Genomic DNA, 10,376 nt, shown 5'->3' with positions numbered 1-10,376 from the left:
TATTTCACACAGATAAATATATTAGACGAGGAGGGGGAGCAGCCATATATGTTAGGGACAATTTGAAATGTAATCTCAAAGAGGGAATCAAAACTGAGCTACATACAGAAACTATTTGGATAGAATTAAACGAAAAAGCAAAAAAAACATTATAATAGGAGTTATATATAAGCCACCAAATTTAGACAGAATGGAAGCAAAGCATCTATGGTATGAAATATCTAGAGCATCTAGATCAAACAGTATTTATGTCATGGGTGACTTTAATTTTAGTGGAATAAACTGGTTGAACAAAACAGGGAATAATGAAGCAGAAGATTTTCTAGAATTAATTAACGATTGTTTTCTTACGCAACACATAAAGGTACCAACGCGGGGAAATAATATTTTAGATTTAGTGTTAACTAACAGTGAAACACAAATTAAGGACATCGAAATAGGGAGTGAGCTAGGGAACAGTGATCATAAAGAAATCAGATTTAGCATAGAATGGAATAGATCTGTAGGAGAAAACTATGTTAAAGTTCCTGATTTTCGAAAAGCTTATTTCAATAACCTAAGAAATTTATTGGGTCAAATAGATTGGAAAGTCTTGGGTATGGGGTGTTGGCCGGTCTTGGAGCTAGACGTGAACCCAGCGATAGGTGAAGTAAAAGGGGTTTTCAGTGTGGACTCAAAATATAACCTCTTTAAAAATATTCTAAGCGAAGCCCATTAACGTAGTATACTATATAAATTGAATAGATCGAATACTAATGATCCAAAGTGGATAACAAAGAATCTGAAGAACCTTATAGGTAAAAAGAGAGCGTGGTACAAAAGGATTAAGAATGGGGAAGTCAGTTTAGAACAGGAATTCGTACAACTGGTTAGAAAGGCCTATTGGCCCATACGAGGCAGCTCCTATCTATAACCACCCAATCCCACTCATATACTTGTCCAACCCGCGCTTGAAACAATCGAGGGACCCCACCTCCACCACGTAACGCGCAGTTGGTTCCACAAATCAACAACCCTGTTACTGAACCAGTATTTACCCAAGTCTTTCCTAAATCTAAACTTATCCAATTTATACCCATTGTTTCGTGTTCTGTCTTGTGTTGATATTTTTAATACCCTATTAATATCCCCCTGTTGTGTCCATTCATCCACTTGTAAACCTCTATCATGTCACCCCTAACTCTTCGCCTTTCCAGTGAATGCAACTTAAGCTTTGTTAATCTTTCTTCATATGAAAGATTTCTAATTTGGGGAATTAACTTAATCATCCTACGTTGGACACGTTCAAGCGAATTTATATCCATTCTATAATACGGCGACCAAAACTGAACTGCATAATCTAAATGGGGCCTAACCAGAGCAAGATATAGCTTAAGAACCACACCGGGAGTCTTGTTACTAACGCTTCGATTAATAAATCCCAGTGTCCTATTCGCCTTATTACGAACATTCATGCATTGATCCTTTTGTTTTAAATTCTTACTAATCGAAGTCGAATTCTTACTAATTACTAAAAGATTAACAAAGCTTAAGTTGCATTCACTGGAAAGGCGAAGAGTTAGGGGTGACATGATAGAGGTTTACAAGTGGATGAATGGACATAACAGGGGGAATATTAACAGTCCCGTGGTGTAGTGGTAAGACACTCGCCTGGCGTTCCGCGAGCGCTGTCATGGGTTCGTATCCTGGACGGGGAGGATTTACTGGGCGCAATTCCTTAACTGTAGCCTCTGTTTAACGCAACAGTAAAATGTGTACTTGGATGAAAAAACGATTCTTCGCGGCGGGGATCGTATTCCAGGGACCTGCCCGAAACGCTACGCGTACTAGTGGCTGTACAAGAATGTAACAACTCTTGTATATATCTCAAAAAAAAAAAAATCATAACTCCCAGATCCCTTTCGCAATCCGACTTCGCAATCTCAACACCATCTAGCTCGTATCTTGTAACTCTATCATCATTACCTAGCCTCAGAACTTTACATTTATCAGCATTAAACTGCATCTGCCAATCCTTTGACCATTTCAAAACCCTATCTAGATCAACTTGAAGTGATAGTGAGTCCTCCTCCGAATTAATTTCCCTACCGATTTTCGTATCATTGGCAAATTTGCAAATATTGCTACTCAAACCTGAATCTAAATCATTTATATATATTATAAACAACAGAGGTCCCAGGACAGAGCCCTGAGGTACTCCACTAACAACATTATCCCACTCTGACTTAACCCCATTTATACTAACTCTCTGTTGCCTTTGGAATAGCCATGACCTAATCCAAGTTAATATAGCACCTCCAATACCATGAGCCTCTATTTTTTTAATCAGTCTTTCATGTGACACCGTATCCAAAGCTTTGCTAAAGTCAAGGTACACGACATCACAATCCTTACCACTATCAACTGCCTCAACTATGCTGGAATAAAGAGATAGCAAATTCACATGAACGGGCATTTGTAAAACCATGTTGCGACTCATTTATTAATTTGTGTTTTTCAAGATGAAGACGAATTTTATTTGCAATTATCGATTCAAGTAACTTTCCCACAATAGACGTTAGGCTAATTGATCGATAGTTTGACGCAAGTGATCTGTGGTGTTGTGTGTTACTGAGGAAGTCTTAGTTGTAGGGTTGATATAAAGCCATTGCTTGGTTACTGACTTTAATACTTAATATGATTACATGACTAGTAGCTTCGAAGCTGGTAGCGTCCTGTACGCTCTCTTGTTTACCTCCTCTCTACTCTGGCGTCTCAGCCGCCGCACATAGAAAACGGATGATACCATTTTCTGTGAACATGACATCCCTCCTTTTCTTTAAAGAATGAATGCAGGATGTCTACCATGCTTTTAGCACAAAGCAAAGTTATTGACACAAAGTAAGTTATTAACATATCAAGAGATATAGCATACATTTAACATTAATTAAGCACACAAAGACTTTAAACAACTTAATCTTTACCACACAGGATTTCAACGTTAAAAATACAAATGCAATGTTAAACAAACATGAAAGAAACTGTGATACAAAGTTACAAAATATTGAATGAGAGATCTGCATTATTCAAACAATATTAAATTTAGTTTAGCATAATAGGTAAATACTTTGCATTACATAGGAACACAATTAATCATCAAATCGCTTAGGACGTTTAACATGACGTTTAGGACGAGAGTCCCCAAATACAATAACATCCCTTGATGAATTGTTTATTGAGTTATAACTCATTTTTTTCTTTTTCTTTTGCACGACTTTGCACTTCATCATTTTCTACACTAGTTGGAATCACTTTGAAATAGGCCATATTACGTGTTATACTATGATCTCTATTACTCGCTGTTACCATAGTTCCTTTTACACTAATTACTTTATATGGTTTTGTATCATACGTCATAACTAGCTTTCCCTCTTTTTTCTTTTTAACTAGAACAGTGTCTCCATCCTTTATGAATTGTTCCTTTGCACGTTGATCATGAGCAATTTTCATTTTGCCCTTGGCTAGTGTATCCTTCTGAGCGAGACGTTTATCCGTTATTTCGGCTGGCATGAAAGGTAGTGCGATTCTCATAGGACATCCAAATAAAAGTTCGCCAGGCGACTTGCCCAGTGTTCCATGTGGTGTTGCACGGTAGTTCCTGAGAAAAGAATACATAGCTTGTTTCCAGGATCGTCCTTCGGCATGAGCACAGCGTACCGCTTTCATGAGAGGTTGCATGAATCTCTCAACTTTTCCATTTGCTTGAGGATGTAGTGGCATCACACGGCGGTGTTTGAGTCCAATATGCTCAGAAAAGTTGACGAAGTCTTGTCCATTGAATGGCGGTCCATTGTCCGTCTTGACAACTTCAGGAATGCCAAAGTTTGAAAAGATCTTGTCGAGTTTCGGGATGACAGCCTTTGCAGATGTGGAAGTGATGATTTCTACTTCTGAATAATGTGAGTGATCATCAATGACTACCATCAAGTACTCTCCAGTTGGTAGTGGTCCGCAGAAGTTCATCGATACTTCCGTCCATGGTGCAGCAGGTAGTGGTGAAGGTTGTAGAGGTGTTGGTCTTGAAGTATCCACTGCAGCTTGGCAAGGGACACAGGCATCATGCATATCCTTTGCTTGACGATCAATGCCAGGAAACCACCCTTTTCTCGTAGCAGCTGTTTGGTCCTAACAAGACCTTGGTGTCCTTGATGTACAAGCTTCAGAGCACGTTGCTGGAGAACAACTGGAATGACGATACGAGTACCTCGCAGCACAGTGTCGCGTTGTTGCGTAACACTTAATTCTGTCTGGATGCGTTCAAGTGCTTTGAATGCATCTTGGTCAATTCCTGAGGGTGGGATGCGCGGAAACTTTTTCTTAGTCAATACATCCACTGTTGCTTGGAGAGTTGGGTCCTCTAGAGTTGCAGTACGGATTTCATCAAGAGTGAGAGCCTTAGGGACTGCATCACAGGTTACAGAATGTACATATTCCTCGGCAACTTGCTGGTGCTTTGTGATGGTGAAACTGTTGGCAGGATGTCGACTGTTGTAATCAGCGGGATTGCCTGCACCCGGCTTGTACTTCACCGTAAAGTTGTATGGTTGCAGACGAAGAGCCCATCTCTCACTGCGAGCTGGTGGTTTGGACTTTGGATTATTGAAGATGGTCTCCAACGGTTTGTGGTCAGTGACTATCGTGGTGAAGGGTGCACCAATCAGATACACATTAAAGTGTTCACAGCCCCATACAAGAGCAAGAGCTTCCTTCTCTGTCTGACTGTATCGTTGCTCAACATCTGTGAGAGAACGGCTGGCGTAGGCAATTACTACTCTGGAATCTGGTTGGCCAGGTTTGTGTTGGGCTAACACAGCACCTAAACCAACAGGACTAGCATCCACCGTTAACTCAGTGTCCATTGATGGATCAAAGTATGCAGCAGTCGCATTCTCTACTAGTGCATCTTTCACAGCATCAAATGCATTTTGCTCGATATCGCTCCAGTACCATGATGCATTTTTCTTCAGGAGCTCACGTAGAGGCTTCGTAATGGTAGCAAAATCTGGAATGAAGCGAGAACAGTAGTTTGCCATTCACAGAAAACTATGTACTTCAGTGGACGTTGAAGGAGGTGCAGCATTCTTGATATCTGCAACTTTCTTAGGATCTGGAGACAGACCTTTGTCACTAAGTACACGTCCAAAGAATTCAATTTTATGTTGATTGAGCTCACACTTTGCTCGGCTTAGCGTCAAATTCTTTTCTCTTAAGCGTTGCAATGTTGCACGAAGAGCTCTGTCGTGTTCAGCTTGGGTACGGCCATAAATAATGATGTCATCAGACATGTTGTCAGCATTAGGTATATCTTGCAATACCTGGCTGATGATGTGCTGGAATACCTCGGCAGCACTGTTAATACCAAAACTCAGGCGCTTGTACCTATACAGACCTCGATGTGTCGTAAACGTTGTGATGAAGCGACTCTCATCATCATCATTAAACAAGGGCTATCATCTGATGATAGCCCTTGTTTAAATCTAACTTGCTGAATACAGTTGCACCATTCAAGCGGTAAATCATATCATCTACAGTGGGTGTAGGATGGCGTTCACGCATTATTGCCTTGTTGGGAACACGCATGTCCACACAAATGCGTATCTCATCTGGATTCTTCGGCTTTGGTGGAGTGACTATTGGGCTTACCCATGATGTTGGGCCTGTTACTGGTTCAATGATATCTAGTTCCATCAGCCTATTCAGTTCGGCTTCGACTTTCTTGCGAGTATGGAATGGTTGTCGGCGATGTGGTTGGGCAACTGGAATTACATATGGGTTGATATGCAGATGTACTTTGCTATCAGTATAACAACCTATGGATTTAAATCGATCAGAAAATTCAGCAACAATAGCATTAACATTGTTTGCAGATTCCACTGCTACAGCATTAGAAAGCTGAAGTAGCCCCAATTTGGTTGAAGTCTTGTAACTGAGTAGAGACTCTTTTGCATTCTAACAACATGGAATGTAGTAATGAGCATTGCACTTTTTGACTTAATCTCTGCAGTGAAAGTTCCAATCACTGGCAAGGCTACCTTTGAAGCATAGGCAGTGGCTTTACCATTGTAGTTTTCAAGCTTTGGGAACTGTTTTTTAAATTTCTCATAGTGGCACTCAGCAATGGTATCAATGTTTGATCCAGTGTCAATGAGAACTTTGAGACAAATACCAGCAATGTATACTATAGTCTCTGGGTTGTTTGGAAGATCATTCCATTCTGTGATTGCTTGTACTCCATAAGTATAATCACATTCACTGTCATCTGAGACTGGTTGTAATGAAATGTTGTCTTGTACATTATTAACATTCTGGATATGAGGTGCAATATTGTGTTTACCACCTCGACACCTATGACCTGATCCTCGTACAGTGCTTTTATTCACTGACTGTGGTTTCTTGAGTGCGGAACGACACATAGCACCAAAATGACCTAGTTTTCCACACTCATAGCACTTCTTACCTTGAGCAGGACAAACATTATCTTGGTGTGGGTAGTCTCCTCCACAATTGTAACATTTATTGTTGACACCCTCTGATGTGGGTCGTTGTGACTGCTTGAGTCTTGTTCCTTGACCCCATTTGTGATGTGGTTCTCGGTTCAAATTGTTGTTGGGTTTGCCATGATATCTTCTTTGATTACGATGTCCTCCCTGAACCTTACATACCTCATCACTGTTAGTAACAGTGGCAGAACCGTTGTTGGCACTGCACTCCATGACACGAGCATCACGTGCAGCATCTTCCCTTCGACGAGCCATATCCAATATCTTGGTAAGAGAACTTTCATCATCAGCAAGTTCTAGAGCTCTTCGACGAAGACGTGTAGATGTGCATGTTTCAATTATTTGCTGTTTGATTTCTTTGTCAACATCAGCAAACTCACAATGGGCTGCTAAACCCTGCAGACGTGTGTGGTATTGATCCACAGTTTCATTAGAGAGTTGTCTGGCTCTCCTGAAATGCATAATTTCCATTGCAATATTTTGCCTTGGTTTGAAATGTTCAGTTAATTTGGCTTTGGCAATGTCATAAACTTTGGCACCACCAGTGTCTTTCAGTGTATCAAAGATGTCACAAACTCGATCACCTGCATAATGAAGTAGAAAGGCACGCTTTCTTTCAGCACTTTTGATGTCTGAAACTATCAACAAATTTTCAAACCTTTTAAGCCATTTGATCCACCTCTGTGACAGGTTTGTCTGATCACAGTCAGGATCAAATGCAGGAAACTGGGGTATATTTGCTATTTTTACTGAATAAATGTAGACTTATTACTTAAAATGTTCCTCAGAATACTAAACACTTACTGCACTGTATATGTTAGTTATGAATTCACTGTAATTACTTTAATTTTGCAAAGCACACAAGCATTTTAATGCAAAAGTTCACAATAGTGCACAATATAGCAGCAACTGACTTTTTACCTAGCCCTTGTGTACATGTGTTGCTCCTACTCACAGCAGCACAGCAGTTGGCACAGCAGTAGTTAGCAGTTGGTACAGCAGTTGGCAGCAGTTGGTACAGTAGTTGGCAGCAGTTGGTACAGCAGTTGGCAGCAGTTGTCACAGCAGTCAGTTCACAGGGTGAAGAATTGTAGCACAGAGCGCGTTTCGTATACAAAACATCAGGTTTTGTATACAGCATCAAAGCGTCGTTTCGTACACAGAGTCAGGCAGATTCCAGATTGCTCAATACACAGCTTCAGTCAGTACAACATCGTTTAGGACACAGCATTGGTTAGCACACAGCATTGGTTAGCATACAGCATCGGGTATAGTGCTCACAGCTTCTCTTCCTCCTCCAGGCAGCATGCTTCTCCTTCCTTGTGTTTGAAGCTCAAGAAATACCTGCGTTCACATCCCATCCTCGTCGCCAATGTGGTGTTGTGTGTTGCTGAGGAAGTCTTAGTTGTAGGGTTGATATAAAGCCATTGCTTGGTTACTGACTTTAATACTTAATATGATTACATGAATAGTAGCTTCCAAGCTGGTAGCGTCCTGTACGCTCTCTTGTTTACCTCCTCTCTACTCTGGCGTCTCAGCCGCCGCACATAGAAAACGGATGGTACCATTTTCTGTGAACATGACATGATCTATCTCCTTTCTTAAAAATTGGTATCACATTAGCAACTTTCCATAACTCTGGCACTCTGCCTAACTCTATTGATTTATTAAATATGGTAGACAGTGGCTCGGAAAGCTCCTCTTTGCATTCTTTAAGCACCCTGGCAAACACTTCATCCGGTCCTGGGGATTTGTTTGGTTTTAGTTTTACTATTTGTTTAATTACATCCTCCCTGGTAACTGCTAATCTAGTCAACCTGTCCTCGTCCCCACCCACATATATTGTTCGGCTGAAGGCATATTGTTAAGTTCCTCTTTAGTAAATACAGATATAAAATATTTATTAAAAATACTACTCATCTCCTCGTCATTATCCGTTATTTGACCTGTCTCAGTTTTTAATGGACCTATCCTTTTTCTGTCTTAGTTCGATATAACAGAAAAAAACCTTTAGGAATTGTCTTCGCTTGCCCTGCTATGCGAACTTCGTAGTGTCTTTTGCTTTCCTTATCTCTTTTTTAACATTTCTAACCAGTTATACGAATTCCTGTTCTAAACTAACTTCCCCATTCTTAATCCTTTTGTACTACGCTCTCCTTTTACTTATAAGGTTCTTCAGATCCTTTGTTATCCACTTTGGATCATTAGTATTCGATCTATTCAATTTATATGGTATACTACAGTTCCTTGGCTTTGCTTAGAATATTTTTAAATAGATTATATTTTGAATCCATATCAAAATCCCCTTTTCCGTTACCTGTCGCTGGGTTCACGTCTAGCCCACACCCCATCCCCAAGACATTCCAATCTATTTGACCCCAAAAAAGTTTCTTAGGCTATTGAAATCAGCTTTTCAAAAATCAGGCACTTTAACAGAATTTTCTCCTACAGATCTATTCCATTCTATGCTAAATCTGATTTATTTATGATCACTCTTTCCTAGCTCACTCCCTATTTCCATGTCCTTAATTTGTGTTTCACTTTTAGTTAACACTAAATCTAAAATATTATTTCCCCGCGTTGGTTCCTTAATATGTTGTGTTAGAAAGCAATCATCAATTAATTCTAGAAAATCTTCTGCCTCATTATTACCTGTTTTGTTCAACCAGTTCATTCCACTAAAATTAAAGTCACCCATGACATAAATACTGTTAGATCTAGATGCTCTAGATATTTCATCCCATAGATGTTTTGCTTCCATTCCGTCTAAATTTGGTGGCCTATATATAACTCCTATTATAATATTATTTGCTTTTTCGTTTAATTCTATCCAAATAGTTTCTGTGTGTGGCTCAGTTTTGATTCCCTCTTTGAGACTACATTTCAAATTGTCCTTACCATGTATGGCTACTCCCCCTCCTCGTCTAATATATCTATCTGTGTGAAATAGTTTAAATCCATTCATTTGATATTCAGCTAATAGTTCTCTATTTTCTACATTCGTCCACGTTTCGGTAAGTGCAATAATATCTATTTTTTTCTGTACAGATAAGAGCATTTAACTCGTTTATTTTGTTTAGACTTCTACTGTTAGTGTAATATGCCCTAAGTGAATTGTTATTTTGAGGCCCTTCTCTTTCCCCTGATCATTTTTGCCAATTTGTTTCTCCAACAAACACATACATTTATTACATCTTTCCTCCCTATCAATTCCCATACCACTATCTACTAACAGTTTAAACCCAAACAAATGCCTCTAACTACTGATTCCAACGAGTTCGCAACAGCAACAACCCCAGCCCTCGATAGATGCACCCCATCACGAGCATACATTTCACTTCTTCCATAGAAGTGTTCCCAGTTGTCTATGAAAGATATTGCATTTGATTTGCAATATCTTTCCATCCGGCAATTGACTTACCCTCGACAACTATTCATTCTCAACGCTCCTTCTTGGAAGAATGCCACATATGATCGGGATTCCTCCCTTGCTCCTAACTAATTCTATGGCTTTGTTAAATTTCTTTATCAGTTCTTCACTCCTAACTCGTCCAACATCATTACCCCCTGCACTAATACAAATAATGGGTTTGTTCCCATTTCCCGTCATAATATCTTTCATGTTGTCAACAATATCTCCAATTCTAGCCCCCGGATAGCAGACCCTTAACCTGTTCCCCTCTATCTCTGGCATAAAACGTCCTGTCTAAATACCTCACCTGGGTATTTCCCACAACCAAAATTCGTCTAGATACCCCCTTAACTTTCTGAGCACTTTGAGGGGCCTCTGCTTCGTTGCTCTTCGTTGTTTTCCGTTTCGAGTGAACTGCAGGCTCA

The sequence above is a fragment of the Procambarus clarkii genome, chromosome 39, assembly GCF_040958095.1.
Source record: "Procambarus clarkii isolate CNS0578487 chromosome 39, FALCON_Pclarkii_2.0, whole genome shotgun sequence".
Taxonomy (NCBI): Eukaryota; Metazoa; Arthropoda; class Malacostraca; order Decapoda; family Cambaridae; genus Procambarus; species Procambarus clarkii.
This window is presented reverse-complemented; position numbering follows the sequence as displayed.